This window comes from Saimiri boliviensis, chromosome 1 (assembly GCF_048565385.1).
Source record: "Saimiri boliviensis isolate mSaiBol1 chromosome 1, mSaiBol1.pri, whole genome shotgun sequence".
Lineage (NCBI taxonomy): Eukaryota > Metazoa > Chordata > Mammalia > Primates > Cebidae > Saimiri > Saimiri boliviensis.
Window position 1 is genome coordinate 120,083,502 of NC_133449.1, and position 17,433 is coordinate 120,100,934.

Below are 17,433 nucleotides of genomic sequence, written 5' to 3' on the forward strand. Positions count from 1 at the left end.
ATTGTGCTATCAAATAGTAGGTCCTATTCATTCATTTTAATTTTTTGTACCTGTTAACCATCCCCATTTCACCTCCAGACTTCTCACTACCTTTCCCAGCTTCTGGTATCATCCGTCTACTTCCTGTGTCCATGAGTTATATTGATTTGACTTTTAGATCCCATAGATATGTGAGAACATGCAATGGTTGTCTTTCTGTGCCTGGCTTATTTCACTTAACATACTAATCTCTAGTTCCAGCTGTGTTGTTGCAAATGACTGGATCTGTCTTGTTTATGCCTGAATAAGTACTCCATTGAGTTTACGCACCACATTTTCTTCATCTTCCTTTGTCTATCCATCAGTTGATGAAAATAGAGATTATTAACTCCAGTTTGTGGTTGAGGAAACTGAGACACAAAGAAGTTTAAATGAATTACACAAGGTTACCTAGCCGATAAGCAGCAGAGCTGGGAATTTAACTCGAGACCATGTGGCTCAAAACACCTTTTACTTAGGAGGCAAATAGTTCAAGACGAAAATGATCGCCAGAAGTGTTTGCAATGTCAGAGGTGATAATACAGTTCCAACAGGCCCTGTTGAAATCCAGTTCCAACATCATATGGCTGGGAAGACAGAACAGGGATTTCAATTCTAGTTTGTTTTATCTGAAGGGTGGAATAATCCTTCCTGAATTTTTTATTGTGAATGCCTCATATGTGAATTCCGTAACTAGATTCTATGATATAGGAATATGTTGATATGCTTACACTCATTTTTGGTTGTATTTTGTATCTATCTATCAATCAATCAATCTATCATATCTATCATTTATCTGTCATATTAGCATATAAATATAGATATACAGAAAAATGTTCTTTAAATTTTAAGAAACATTTGTTAGATAAAGTTGAAGTCTCCTATATCCACTTCTACTATTTCATTTCCCTTCCCTTCCTCCATAGAGGTAAACATTATCCTGAAATTTTATATGTACAGTCTATTTTTCTACTTGTACTACCCTTATTACACATATAATATATTTGAAAAAAAACACATAATTTTAGTTCTTTCTAAATGTATATAAGTGGAACCATACAACATACATTATTCTGTGACTTTTTTTTATCTTTTAAGATGAATAAATCTGATATTAGACCACCCTTCAATTCTAGAATAATGTATGATTTTTAAGTAGGATTGTATTTTAAAAATAGACTGTGTAATTCATTTTGTTAGCCTCTTATTGGGAGTTTGACCTGAGATTGGCTTATTATTTACTTTTTCTGATGGACTATTTGCTTATACCTTATTATTTTACTGACTTATAAAAGTGAATTGGGGGAATTTTACCTCTAAATGACAATACTATGAGCTCTGTGAAACTGCTTCCCAGCAAAACAGGTATAAATTGACTTGATTTTTCAAAAAGGAACCACTTAAAGTCTGAACATTTTTCTAGGTGCGTATAGCAAACTAAAAAAAAAAAATTATTCAAGAAAATCTAGAAAACCTCAGTCTGAATGGCGAAAATTTGTGGTATTTGAACCATGACCCAGTTCCTCTCTCCCCTTTTAGCTCAGCATGATCAAAACTTCACTCAAGGCAGGTTCACTCAAGAACAGAGTACTCCTTATTCGCAGAGCTTCAAGTTGAAAGGTAGGTTTCCCTGGGAGGAGCAAATCCCTGGTACTTCTTATCCTCCCCAGCTATGTGTTGCAGCAGCTAAATTTCAGGTGCGTGCATCAGAGGCTTGAGAGTTTTTTTTTTTTTTTTTTTTTTTTTTTTTTTTTTGAGACGGAGTTTTGCTCTTGTTACCCAGGCTGGAGTGCAATGGCCCGATCTCGGCTCACCGCAACCTCCACCTCCTGGGTTCAGGCAATTCTCCTGCCTCAGCCTCCTGAGTAGCTGGGATGACAGGCACGCGCCACCATGCCCAGCTAATGTTTTGTATTTTTAGTAGAGACGGGGTTTCACCATGTTGACCAGGATGGTCTCGATCTCTCGACCTCGTGATCCACCCGCCTCGGCCTCCCAAAGTGCTGGGATTACAGGCTTGAGCCACCGCACCCGGCCGAGAGTTTTTTTATTTCACCAAGCCCCTACTTACAGGGTTGAGGCTCTATTTCAGGCATGGTATGCTGAGAATGCTGGGTCCCCATCCCTGTCACTCTACTTCATTCATAGGTTGGAGGCTCCACACCAGGAAAGTCAAGCTGAGAAGACCGTACGCTACTGGCCGTGCTCAGTGTCCCGATATGAAAGCAGAACTGTTATTTAGAGAGAAGCAAGCCATGAACCCCACTCCCAGCTCTGGAGTTGGTGGCTCAGAGATTTTATCCAGGGAGAGAGGCAGAAATTAAGATCTTCAAAGTCCTCCCCAATGGAACTGACTTTGAAATGGAGTTGGGGGAAAGTTCAAGCCTAAATATGTTCTCAAAATCAGTGGAGGTTTTAGAGATGGGCACAAGCTAAATAATAGGCTAGTTACTTTACCTGAGAAATAAAGAATGGGACAGTTAAAAGGGCTTTCTTTGTGTCAACTTCAAACTTCAAACACTTGTCTCAAAAACTACCCATGCTAAGGGACCCATATTTAATTGTGGTTTCAATTATGTCCCAGAACAATTATGCTCCAGGGCATTGTTGAAAATGGTAGAACAATAATCTGGCCATTAGTTCTAGGCATGATCATGAAGCCAAACTTCTGGGTATAATCATAGAGAAAGATAGTCAAAAGAGTCTTGCCCAAACCATTGTCATTCCAGGTTGACTGTGGACATACTCAAAGCTGTGCTCCCTGAGAAGCAACTTCAGAGCCTGTAGACTACAGAAGTGATGGTGGGGAATGGACTTCACTGAAATAGTTGAGTCACTCATTCGCAAAATGACAAGTAAATAACAAAAACAAACCCCAGAAGTGAGGCACCCGTATCCAGAATTGCAAAAATATATATCTATAATGTCCCATTTTCAAAACAGATTATGAGCCATGCAAACAAATAGAAAAATATGATGCATAAACTAGAAAGAAAACAGAGAACAGAAACTTCCAGTAAAGGTACCAGATGTCAGATTTAACAGAAACACTTCAAAGTAGCTGTAGTCAAAGAACTAAAGGAAACTATCATTCGAGAAATAAGATAGTACAATGACAATGTATTGTAAAATAGAGAATATTGATGAAGAAATAGAAATGTTTAAATGGAGCAAAATGCAAATTTTGTAGCTAAAAAGTATAGTAGCTGAAATTTAAAAATTCACTAGAGAAGCTCAACAGTATATTTGAAATGGCATAAGAAAGAATCAATGAACTTGAAGATAGGTCAACAGAAATTATACAATCTGAAGAAAGTACAGGGAAAAACAAAGAAAAATAAACAGAGATCAGAGAAATGTGGCAAGCCACTAGGCACGTCAACAAATGTGTAGAATTACCAAAGGAAAGAAGAAAAGGAGTTAGAAAACATATTTGAAGAATTCATGGCTGAAAATTTCCCTAGATTTATGAAAGACTTTAATCTATACATCCAAAAAGCTCAACAAGCTTCAGGTACAATAATTGTAAAGAGATAGACACAGACCCATCGTAGTATAAACATTGGAGGCCAAAGACCATAATATAATTTTGGAAGCAGCCATAGAAAAATGATTTATTTACAAAGGGTTTAAGAAGTTTGTATTACATACTCAAACAGCTTAAAGAAAGCACGCACATACACACACACACACACACACACACACACACACACACACACACCCTGTCAATCAAGAATATTTATATTCAATAAAACTGTATGTTTAAAAATAAATAAAAACAAAGATGAAATAAAGACACTCATAATACTTATCAGACTATTGTAAAAAAATAGACCGTTCCTTATCTTACTATGTAGGGGTAAAAAAAAAAAAACCAAAGAATTCATTTCTAGCTGAGTCACCATACAAGAAATGCTGAAGGAATATCTTCCAAATGAAAGCAAGTGACCCTGGGGCAATAATTTCATTCCACAAGAAAAAAACAGAGAGCACTAGTAAAAAGTAATTGTGTAATTATAAAAGACAGGGTAAATGCATATTTTTCACCCTTTTTCTTTTAACTGATATGAAAAATGATACAAAACAGTATGTATATAATGCTATGTTGGCCTATAACATATAGTTGTTTAATATAATTGCCAATAACAGTGTAGAGAAGGTAGGTGGGGGGAAACCTGTACTGAAATAAGTAAATCATATCAGATAATAACTCAAATCCACAGGGAAAAATGAAGAGAATCAGAAATTGTAAATAAAAATTTAACTAATTTTTTGAAATAAAGAAAATGAGAAATTGTAAATTAAAATTTAACATAACAAATTTGCACTCATTCTTGTCTTAGTTTTTTTTAGAAGATAACATAAAATATAGTTATTATAATAATGTGTTATTGGGTTTATAACACTTATATATGTAATATATACAACAAAAATAGTACAAAAAGGAAAAGAACAAATCAAACTATATTTATATATTTTCTATATTTTTATATCTAATTGGAATTAAGTTCATATAAGTCTGAAGTAATTTCTCCTAAGTTAATATGTATATGATAAACCCTAGATAAATGATCAAGGATGTATCTAAACAAAACAGTAAACGAAAAAATTAAAGAAATTGTTACACAAGAAAACATTCACTTAATATAAAAAAAGAAGTACAGATGAAGTAGAGGGTTCAAAGAACCATGAGACATACTGAAACAAAAACTGAAATGGTAGAAGATAAAAATAATTACATTAAAGTGAGTGGATTAAACCATGAATTATGATGCAGAGATTGCCAGACAAGAGGAAAAAAAAAAACACCAAGATCAAATTGTATGCTGTCTACAGGAAACACATACTAAATTCAGTGAGACAAATAGATCATAAGTAAAAGGAGGGAGCGAAATATGCAAACAACAACATAAGAAAGCTGGGGTGATTATACAAATATCACACAAAACTTTTTTCGGCAATGTTACTAGAGAAAAAGAGAGACATCTTATAATAAATGATAAAAGGGGCAATTTTAGTAAGGCAGATATAACAATTATGAACATATATACTCCTAAAAACTGCCCCAGGGCACATGAAGGAAAAATTGAGGGCAGAAATAGACATTTCAAATATAATAATTAGATATATCCATAGTCCACTTTCAGTAATAGTACAACTATACAGAAGATGAATAATGATATAGAAGACTTAAACAACATGATAACCCAACTAGTCATAACAGTGTCTGTAGGATACTACACCCAACAACAATAGAATTCATAGTCTTCTAAAGCACACAAGGAATAGTCTCTAGGTTAAACTATAGTCTAGACCATAAAACAAGCCTCAATAAGTGTAAAAGAATTTAAATTATACACAGTTATGTTCCCCAACCATATGAAATTACATTAAAAATAAATATTAGAAAGACATTTTAGAAATTCATAGATATATAGAAATTAAGCAACACACTTCTAAATAACCAGTGGGTCAGATATGAAAATACAAGTGAAATTATAAAGTATATTAAAATGAATGAAATTGAAGGCAATACCATAACAAAACTTATGGAGTACAGCTAAAGCAATACATAGAAGAAAATTCGTAGTTGTAAATGTGCACATTAAAAAGAGGAAGAAACCTAACTGATAACCTATCTACCTGAAGACACTGAAAGGAAGATGAACAAATTCAACCTAAAGCAAGTGGAAATTAATAGAATATTAATTCTATTCTCAGGACTAAAAAGTAGAAAAATAATAAATAAAATACATGAAACAAAACAAAATATGATTTTTTTAAATCAACAGAAATGTGAAACCTTTAGCTGAACTAACCAAGATAAAAAAAGAGTGGAATTAAATCACTGCATTCAGGAACAAAAGAGAGGGGACACTACTATCAACTTATAAAAATAGATTATAAGGAAATATGATAAGCAATTGTATGTCAGTCAATTATATATAAATCTAATGAAATAAAAAATTCCTAGAAAGGAAACTGGCTCATAAAGAAACATAAAATCTGAATAGTTCTATAACAAGTAAAAATACTTAATTAGAAATGTATAAACCACCCACAAAGAGAAGCTCAGATGCAGACAGCATCACTAGTGAATTCTACCAAATATTAATATTTAAATAATTAAAAACTAGTTATTTAGAAAATATTCCAAAAAATTTGAAGTATGGGGAACACTTTTGACGTTATTCTATGCAGTTATTATTACTGTGATACCATGGTCAGAAAAACAAATCACAGAAAAATAATTACATTTTATGATTTAGATTACAAAAATTCTTAACAAAGTACAAGCAGATTATATCCAACAACATATAAAAAAGAATTACACACCATGACCAAGTGGGATTTACTCAGGAGTAAAAGATATTTGCATCATTTCAGTGTATTTCTTCCTCAAGATATTCATTAATTATAAAGGAAAACAGTTAATTTTACAATACAGAAACCATCCGAGCCAAATGACGATAGTTAACATTATCAGTAATGAGGCATACTGACATCATGACATCACTTCTGCAGTATTATTACCAAAAATGCATATCTTGAATTTGATCATGAGGAAACATTAGGTAAACTCTAACTAAGAAATATTCTACAAAGTAACTTGCCAATACTCTTCTAAAATATCAGTCATAAAAGAAAAAGAACTGTGGAACTGTCTCAGAATGGAAGAAACTAAGGAGATATGACAACTAAATGCAATGTGTGAACTTGGATTAGATCCTGATCCTGCTAAAGGCCATTTGCGGGGCAATTGGTAAAATTCAAGTTAAGTTTATAGATTAGTTAATGATATCCTACAAAGGTTTTGTTTTTGATCTTTGTACTATGTTAACATTTGACATGAAAAACAGGTAAGGAAATTTAGATGACAGTTATATTTGAACCCTGCAAAAAAATTTTATTTTTTTAATAATTCTGAAGTTCTTATAAAATGAGAAGTTAAAACATTTTTAAAAATTTAAAAATCTATTGTATATGTTGATAGTTTTTTTTTTCCAATGTTACTGCAAGTAGCCTTTCTCTTTCATTTAATCAATCTTATTATTTATTTATTTACTTACATACTTACTTAGAAACTGGGTCTCTATTTCCCAGGCAGGAATGCAGTGGTGTGATAATAGCTTACTGCTGCCTAGAATTCCTGGACTCAAAGAATCTTCCCACCTCAGTCTCCCAAGTAGCTGGCATTACAGGCACATGCCTAGATAATTGTTAAATTTTTTGTACAGGTAGGGTCTTGCCATTTTACCAAGGCTGGTCTCAACCTCCTGGGCTCAAGGGATTCTCCCACAGTATTGGGATTACAAGCATGAGCCATTGTGCCTGGCCAAGTTTTTTTTGTTTTTATTTTTGTTTTGTTGTCATTTAATTTAAGCATTCCCTGCAACAGTTTTAGCTTTTATTCTTGTTATTGTTTGTATTACTCTTGACTGTTATTATTTCATTAATTATAGTCCTTATTACTTATTAACTTTAATCATTAATTTAATCTTCAATTAATTATTAAGTTTATTATGTATTTATCTTTATTATTTTATTATTATTAATGTACTTCCTTTGGGTTTACTTTTAGTTCCTTTTGTAGTTTGCTTAGTAAATTAATTACTGTATTAATTTTTTAGGGTTGCCATAATAAAGTACCCACAAACTGGATTGCTTAAAAAAAAATTCATTCGCTCCTGGTTCTAGAGGCAAGAAGTCCAAAATGAAGGAATTGGCAGGGCCACACTCCCTATGAAACCTCTAGGGAAGGATCCTTCCTTGCTTCTTCCAGTTTCTACCTAGGTGTTCCCTGGCTTGTGGCAGCATAACTCTAATTCCTACTTCATTCTTCACATGGCCTTCTTATGTTTCTGTCTGTGTCTCTTACTTTCTTATGAGGACAGCAATCATATTGTCCTTATAAAGACAGGGCCCACGCTACTCCAGTATGACCTCATCTTATCTTGATTACATCCCCAAAGGCTCTAATTCCAAATGAGGTCACATTCACATGTACCGGGAATTAGAACTTGAACATATCTGCTCGGGAGTTGGGATTCGATTACTTGCTTTTGTTTTTCTTATTTTTTAATATATGCATTTAAAGGCTATACTTTTGTTTCTAAGTAGTATTTGGCTGCAATCAAGAATTTTTAAAATAAACTTTTACTAATACATAACATAAAGAGCAAAGTATACAAGTACAATGCTCTATGTATTTTCAGTAGTTGAACATACCTGTGTAGCAATACCCTGATTGTACAATATTTCTTGTATCTTAGCAGCCCCCTTTCTCCACCCTTCTAAGTCACTACCCAATCAAGAAAAATTACTGTATTGACTTTTAAAATTATTAATTTGTTTGGCCCACTTTTTTAAACTTTAGATAAATGGGATCATAGATCATGTAGTATTTTCTATCTGGCATTTTTGTTAAACATTTTGTGAGACTCATTTGTATTGTTGGATGGTGTTGTAAATTATTCATTCTTATCACAATCTAGGATTCTATTGTTTATCCATTCTTCTGTTGACAGGCATTTGGTTAGTTTCCAGTTTTGGGATAATAGTTGCCATGAATATTCCTGTACATGTCTTTTAATGATCATATGTGTGCATGTCTGTTGCAAATGACTTGGGAGAATTATTTGGTCACAGAGTATGCAAATGTGCATCTTTAGTCAATACTGTCATAGAGTTTTCCAAAATCATTGCATCATTTAACTTTCCCACTAGCGGTTTATAAAAGTTCAAGTCAATTCTTGCCAACAGTTGGCACTTTCTTTTTTCTTTTAGACATTCTGGATGTGTGGTGGTATCTAGTTGTGGCTTTAATTTGCATTTCTCTGATGACTAATGAAGTAGAACTCTTGCTTTCATAAGTTTATTGAACATTTAGATATTTATCATATTTTGTGAAATGCCTAGTCAAATGTTTTGCTTCTTTTTCTATTGTTTTGTTTGACTTTTTCTTTTGTATTTGTAGGAGTTACATGTTGTTTTTATAAGTCTATTGCTGGATATATGTATTATACATCTCATAAGTATTTTTTACATATAATGTTTATAAATCTTTTGTTTCAAATATTCTATAATTACAATGCAATTTCTTTAATCCATGGCTGATTTAGGTTGTACATTTTAGTTACATGTATGTATGTTTAATATATGCTTCTGTGTTTAACATATATTTAATATATGTTTAATATATGCATATATATATAAATATAGCAATAATTTTAAATATATATAAATATATATTTATAGCATATAAATATATACAAACATATTTTTTCATATAGATATATATATACAGATATATTTATTTAAATATAGAGAAAGAAATAAAGTTAGGTATCTAAGTATTGTATTATAAATTTAAGAGTAGTCATCAAAAGGCCTGATATGCAAACTGTAAGTCATAGCATCCAAACCGGCAGAGAAACCCAAATGAATAAACATAATTATGTAAATATATATATTTATAAACAAATAAATATATTTTAAACGTTAAATGGTCCAAATGTACTTAAAAATGCATATACCTATTTGCCAGTTAAAATTTCTATCTCTAGATAAATAGATATGTCTATAAATGTATTAATTGACGTGTCCTTCTAAAGAGAGTCACTTCAAGTGGAAACTATGTGACTAATAATAAAGCTTATTGTGTTATTCATATATTTCGTATCTTTGCTTTGGTTATTTTCTTGATAGTTTTTAAGGGAAGTTTGTTAAAATCTTACACTCAATAACATTGAGCCATGTTTTGTTTTATGTTTTTAAGATGCGTATGTTAAATGCATATCATTTTCATATCTTCTTGCTGGTTATTTCTCTTTCATTATGCAATGCCTCATTTTATCATTGTTAGTATCTCTTGCTTTAAATTCTATTTTATTGTGATAATAATATCACTATATCTGTTTGAATGTTGTATGTAATTGTTTTTCTTTTATCATCTTTTTATTCTCAACTTCTCCGTATTATTTTTCTTTACTTCTGTCTCTCTAAGCAGAAAACAGTTGGATTTTGTTTGTTCAATTTGGTATTTCCTTGAATCAATATACTGATTTTTTTCCTACTTCTGCTATCTTTGGTTTTTAGTTTCTTATGCTCTTTCTTAGATTTTTCTTTTTCTATTTCTCATGACTCCTGTAGATTGATAGAATTCTGTTTATTCATTTTGGTTTGCTTTGCTGGTTTGGATGCTATGATTTATGGTTTGCATGTCAGGCCTTTCAGTGATTACCCTTACATTTATAATACAATGCTTAAATGCCTAACTTTCTTGCCTTCTGTCTTTCTCTTTGTCTTATCTTAGCTTTTGTTTAATCAAATAATTCAATGATGTAGTTTCAAAATTAATAGATTTATGAGGTTCATAATGAAAAGTAACACTCTCCTGATCTGGTCTTTTTTAAATTTTGAATTAATTGTTTTGGACACTTTGTAGACGCTTTTAATAATCCATAGTTACTATCACTCTAAAAGAAGCAACAGTGTCCTTTCATTGCGTACAAAGACGAATTTAAAACACAGTAGTTGTGAACCCCAAGACACTGTACTCTCATTCCCCAAATATTTGGAGCCCTAGGACAGTTGGAGGTGAAGTGACAACTCTCGGAAATTTAGAATCAAAGTAAATGTAGTGGTATTGTCTGAAGGGAATGTTCCATAGCTCAGAATGTACTAAGGAAATGCACAAGAGGAAGGGAAGTTTCCGAGTTTGACGGCCAGGTAGAGGCCCTATCTCAGTTTCTGAATGTCTTTCAAAGTGAGTTACCCTTAGTGAGGCATTGTTCTGTACAACACAGCTCTGCCTAAAGTATGAGTGTCTTGATAGCTAGCTCCCTTAGTACTTGAAGCAAAAAGTCATGATGAAGACAAAATGGGTTGGGAAAATTTGTGAAAACTGAATGAGAAGCAGAAAAGTCAGATACAGTGATTTCATTTAAGAAATGAAGTGGCTTTCTTAAATTAGAGAACTTCCTGAGCTGGCCAGTTAATGAATTTCACAGAGTAAAGGGACATAAACTTATTTTTATTCTCACTCAAACCTCTGCCACATTACATCTAAACTGATTGCATTTTCTCTAAATGGCTGGAGGTGGGAAACTATGGACAGTCAATAATTTCTGAGCATTTTCATCTTTACAGTACACATCTAATGAGTTTATGCCTTCAGTCTTAATTACTCCAGCAATATATATTATATGATCCCATGTGAAAAGGCATATTTAATTAATATTGCCTCTTAAAGCTTTGTGAGGAAACATTTCCTTGATTTGTCATATAAATTTATAGGTTCCATCATGGATATCACTCATGCAATAAGTGCCTCGGGAAATGGTGCTAAGCAAAGCCACTCAGCAATCTGGTAGCAAACAGGAAGCAAGGCAACAGCTTTCTTTTCGATGTAAAACCCTGGGTGGAACGCAGAGAATCGATGTAGATCATCTCAAGTGCCATCAGATTTATGACAGGTTCTCTTAGCCAGTGGAATGAAGGAAAGTAGGCATCATTGAGACTCTATTCTTCAAGTGCACTGAGGGAGAAAAAAATGAACAGAGCAGGCTGAGATCATCTCTTAAGATTTTAGTTATCTATCTTTTTAAGCTTTAAAAAAATACCTTTTAGTTTTGGTTTTTTTCTCATGGTGGAAAACTTGACAATTGGGAAACAGTTTAAATAGCAGAAAAAACCTAACACCCTGAGATAATCACTATTGTGTTATGTAATTTCCCTCTGGCCTTTTTTTTTTTTTTTTCTTTTACTTTTAACGTGGTTGATGATCATGTATATTGTCTCTCTGTATTTGAAACAGGTTTATTTCAGGACTTCTGCAGATATAAAAAGCCCAGGATGCTCAACTCACTTATAAAAAATGGCATAGTGCAGTTGGCCCTCTGTATCCAAGTGTTCCACATCTGTTGGTTGAAACTACAAATACAGAACCATGGAGAAAGAGGACCAACTGTATATAAAATTTGTACGGGAGCTTCAATTTCACTTCACAATATAATAACCTTCTCAAATACCACTTTTTAATTTAAATATTACTTAAATATACCTTAAGTTAATTATTCATTTTCTTAACATCCATTTTTCTGGGAAAGAGGTAATGATGGTTTTGTAAGTGCTCATCAAATAATTATCAGCTGACTAATATTTTCATCATCTCCATCTCTAAAATGGGATTATGAAGCATAACATCCCTTTTTCTTTCTATTGCAGAGTGGACACACATCTAAATATCCAAAAAAGTCATCGGCGTTTTGTCATGGTGGAGGGCTTTACACAAGACCAATCTGGGATCCAGAAGGGGAGACTGAAGGTTAATAATAGTTTGAGCTTCATACATTTTAATTACTGATAAACCCAAATTAGATTCCCAGATAAAATAACATGAGATTTTAACCAGGGCCAAGAGGTCAGAGGTGCCAGGGCCTTGCCAACTATACCAGCCATCAATGCTGTAATTGATTAAAGCATGGCAAGGTAATATTTTTCTAAGAGTGTCACAGCATTTCTTCTTATTAGGTGCTACATTTACTTGCTGCTGTGAAACATGGTGAAATAATTGAATTACTGGTGATCACAGGGAAAATAACTCCTACCAGAGAGACAATGCCCCAGTATTTCAAAGGGAAAATATTCAAGATGCTTCTTTCATAGCCTGAAAATTCTCTGTCTTATTGTTATATTTAGTTCACTCTCTAACTCATCTCCACTTTCCTCACAAGCAGAAAGGAGTCCGATTTCTCTGGGGTGTGAACTGAGAAATATTTAAATTTCTGGGTAGAGCAGAAGCTCGTGTATTTCCCTGGAGGTCTTTAGAGATGGAATATCTATGTAGATATTTGCATGGAACATTAGAGTGAGGTCAAGAATTTATAGGTTTTCCAACATTACAATGGATGCTATAGAGATAGAGAAGGAACTCTAAATCAGAGACTGCTGGTTTTAGGGTCCCATTTCCTGGCTGTGTCAGTCACTTAACTCTACCAGGCTTCAATTTCTTCATCTCTAAAAGTAAGGAAGTTGAATTATGAATTCAAGAGTCCCTTCTTGCTTCAGTTTGCTTTGAGAAGCAGCCAGCGCATTGTGGTATCTATCTCCTCAAGTTGTCAGCAGAGGCAGCAAAAGATCTCATACATTAAATACAAAAAATGGGATCACAGAACATGCACAATTGCCTATAGATACAGAAAAACCAGAAATGAAAAAAGCTTGATAGCTGGTAGAGGGTGAAGGGTTGGTGGTCAATGACTGGTAGGAGTGGCTGAAAAGTTATTGATTTGCTTGTTGCCTGCTTACCACCCCATCCCCAGAATGAGAGATTCATAAGAAATTGTCTGTCTTGTTCCCAGCTACATCCTCAGTGTCTAGAATTGTTCCTGCAACACAAAGGTGTTGTATTTGTTTAAGAAATGCACTTATTGGAGAGATGAATGATAAATAAATAGGTTTGCTCAGTAGTAGAAATTTGCAGTGTGAGATTAATTGTTCATCCATTTGTTGTATACAATGAGGTAAGTCATTCTTGGCAAAGTATCATCGCCTTTTAAAATTGCTTTCATGCTCAGGGACTGGGATGGGATTGGGTCTACAGGATGGCTCATTATTAACTAGAGCCATTTTCTTTATTGATTGGAGGGGCACTGGATTGACTTTTAAAGATACCATTCAGGCACTAAAAAGACTGGGAAGAGGCTGAGCATGGTGGCTCATGCCTGTAACCCCAGCATTTTGGGAGGTTGAAGTGGGCAGATCACTGGAGGTCAGGAGTTCGAAACCAAGCTGGCCAACATGGTGAAACCCCGTCTCTACTAAACATACAAAATTTAGCTGGGCATGGTGGTGCATGCCTATAATCCCAGCTACTTGGGAGGCTGAGGCAGGAGAATTCCTTGAACCCAGGAGGTGGAGGTTGCAGTGTGCTGAGATCACACCACTGCACTGCAACCTAGGTGACAGTGCGAGACTCTGTCTCAAAAAAAAAAAAAAAAATACCGGGAAGACTAGATTGGTTTTACTCTGCATTTTGATTCCTTTGGGTATATGCCCAGTAATGGAATTGCTGGGTCAAATGGTATTTTCATCTTTAGATATTTGAACTAATTTGCACTCCCACCAACAGTGTATAAGCATTAATTTTTCTCTACAACCTCAGCAGCATCTGCTATTTTTTGACTTTTTATTAATAGACATTCTGACTGATGTAAGATGGTATCTTATTGTGGTTTTGGTTTGCATTTCTCTAATGATCAGTGATGTTGAGCTTTTTTTCATATGATTGTTGGATACATGTATGTCTTCTCTAGAAAAAATGTCTGTTCATGTCCTTTGCTCACTTTCTAATAAGGTTGTTTTTTTCTCATAAATTTGTTTAAGTTCCTTATAGATGCTGGATATTAGAACATTGCAAACTAGATGCACAGTTTGCAAAAATTTTCTCTCATTCTGTAGATTGTCTGTTTATTCTGTTGATAGTTTCTTTTGCTGTGCAAAAGCTCTTTAATTAGATCTCATTTGTCAGTTTTTGCTTTTGTTGCAATGGTTTCTGGTATCTTCATTATGAAATCTTTGTTCATGCAATGTCCTGAATGGTATCACCTAGGTTGCTTCCAGAGTTTTTTATAGTTTGGGATTTTACTTTTAAGTCTTTAATCCATCTTGAGTTAATTTTGGTATGATGTAAGGAAGGGGTCCAGTTTCCATTTTCTGGGTATGGCTAACCATTCATCCTAGTACCATTTATTGAAAGTGAATCCCTTCCCCATTTATGCAGCTTTTTTTAACTGACTTTATTTTTTAGAACAGTTTTAGATATGTACACAGAACAATTGAAAAGATAATATGGAGAGTTTTCATATAGCCAAACCCATTTTCCTTATTATTAATATTTTATTAGTATGGTACATTTGTTATAATTAATGAACCAATGTTGACGCATTATTACTATTAATTAAAATTCATTCTTATTTATATTTTCTTAGTTTTACCTTATGTGCTTGATTTCAGCATTTCCTATAGAATATCATGTGATATTTAGTTGTTTTGCTTCTTTAGGCTGTGATACTTTCTCAGATTTTTCCGATGTTAGATGATCTGGACAATTTTGAGTATTGTTTGAGCATTTTGCAGGACGTATGTCTACTGGAATTTGATGTTTTTCTCATGATTACAGTGGAATTATGAGTTGTGCAAAGGAAGACCACATCTTCACCATATCGTAGCAAGGGTACATACTATTAACAGGACTTATCACTACGGATGGTGTCCTTAATCACCCGGCTAAGGTAGTATTGATCAGATTTCACTACTGTAAAGCTGCTCATTTCTTCCCTTCCATACTGCACTCTTGGAAGAAAGTTATTACACACCACTTACACTTAACAAATGGGGATTTATGCTCTATTTTTTTTTGAAAGCAGAGTAACTACATAATTTATTTGGAATTCTTCTAAACAGGAGACTTCTCTCTTCTTCCCCACTTATTTATGTGCTCAATCTTTTATTTATATCAGAATAGACATATAGATATTTATATTATGCTTTTGGTTATAACCCAATACTGCTTAATTTTGTTGCCCAAATTGCTCTAGCAGTGGCTGCTGGGAGCCCTTTCAGTTGGCTGCTGTGATCCTTTAACATGCCCTCATCAGTGTGGGTTTTTTTGTTTTTTGGGTGTTTATTTTGGCACTTCCTTACTTTTTACTACTGTGAGATGATTCCAGGTTCATTTTGAACATTTCCTGTTCCAGTCCTAGAAGTCAGTCACTTTTCCAAAGATCCGTATCTTTAAAAATCTACTTTTTCTTTTCTGAGAATGTTTTGATTCTTATTTCTAGTTTTAGCCGTGCTTGAAAACTTTTATTGTTAAATTCTTTATATGTCAGTCCAGAGGTGCAAGCATTAGAAGAAAGTTTTCAGTTTCTGTTACTAAAGAGTTTAGAAACTGACTTGCAATTTCTCTTCTGAGGCTCCTATATCACCAGTGTCAAATGTGGTAGCTTGTTAACAAGAAAGCTACTACCCAGAGAGAGCTTAGAAATGCCAATTAGAGTGAGATCATTTATTTATAAATGTATAAATTCATTTCACGTTTTATCATGGGGCAAAGCATGCCTTGCCCCTTTAACTGTGGAGATTACTGAGCTTGGTGGAACAAATGGCATGCTCTCCAGGTGACATATCTGACTTGCTTATCAACTTCCCTCCTCCCCAAGGACCCCAACCTCTCCTGAATTCACAGAGGTGTGCTTTATATTATTTTTAAGAATGATTTGCCATGGAAGGCAGAATACATGAGTTGTTCCTTGTTAAGTAATAGATACGGACATGCACAGAAGACCGATGACCTTAACCCTGGGCATGTTCTTGAACTGGTTTATGGAATTTTAAGAATATTTATTTAAGATTTTTAATAAACATTTTTATTTATTTACTTTTAAAGAGTGGTAAAATACAACACACATCCTTTTTTAAATCACTCTAGGTCTAGGGCTTGTGAAGAAAGTCTTTCTCTTGGTCATCCATAGATACTGAAAGAACAAAAATCATTTCCTAAGGACCCTCCGGGGTGTCCTGTCTGCCTAGGGAGCAATTTCTTTTGGCCTCAGGGAAAATTATACATTTAAGTACAGGAAAAAGAGAGGCCACCTCTGGCAGCTGCCTCTCGCTTCTGGAGACATAGATTATTAGTATTCTTTTTCGGGGGCTGGAACTGCATCTCAATGGCATCACTAGAGGAAACACAAATGTTCCTTCACCACCCCCATCCCCAAGGCAGCAAGTGAATTATTCAAGGTGAACTTAATTAACAATACCTCTGTCTGTCACAGTATCCTAAACAAGACTGACAATTTAAACAGTATGGGCAGCAGTATTTTAGCTACTTCTTAAAAATGTGCAAGTTGAAGTAGGAACAGGCAACAGGGAACAGGGAACTTTTATTTTTGATTTCTATTAAGATATCGAATTGACTTGTCGGTAACTGTCACAAGCATGTTTTTAATTTCATAGATACCTTGAAAAAACTTTAAATGTGTGTGTATGTGTCCCTCTCAAGACTGAATCTTAGGGTGAAAAAAAGAAAGAGTGTGTTTGCTTGTTTAGTTTATTAGAGATAAATTATTCAAAATGCCAGAAGGGGCCAGGTGAGGTGGTTCATGTAATCCCAGCACTTTGGAAGGCTGAGGCAAGAGGAGGATTGCTTGAGTCCAAGAGTTGGAGACCAGCCTAGAGAACAGAGTGAGACCCTGCCTTTACAAAAAAAAAGAAAAAAGAAAAAAAAAACATTGTTGGGCATGGTGGTGTGTGCCTGTAGTCCCAGGTACTCGGGAGGCTGAGGTGGGTGGATTGCTTGAGCCTGGGAGTTTGAGGGTACAGTGAGCCATGATCGCATCACCACACTCC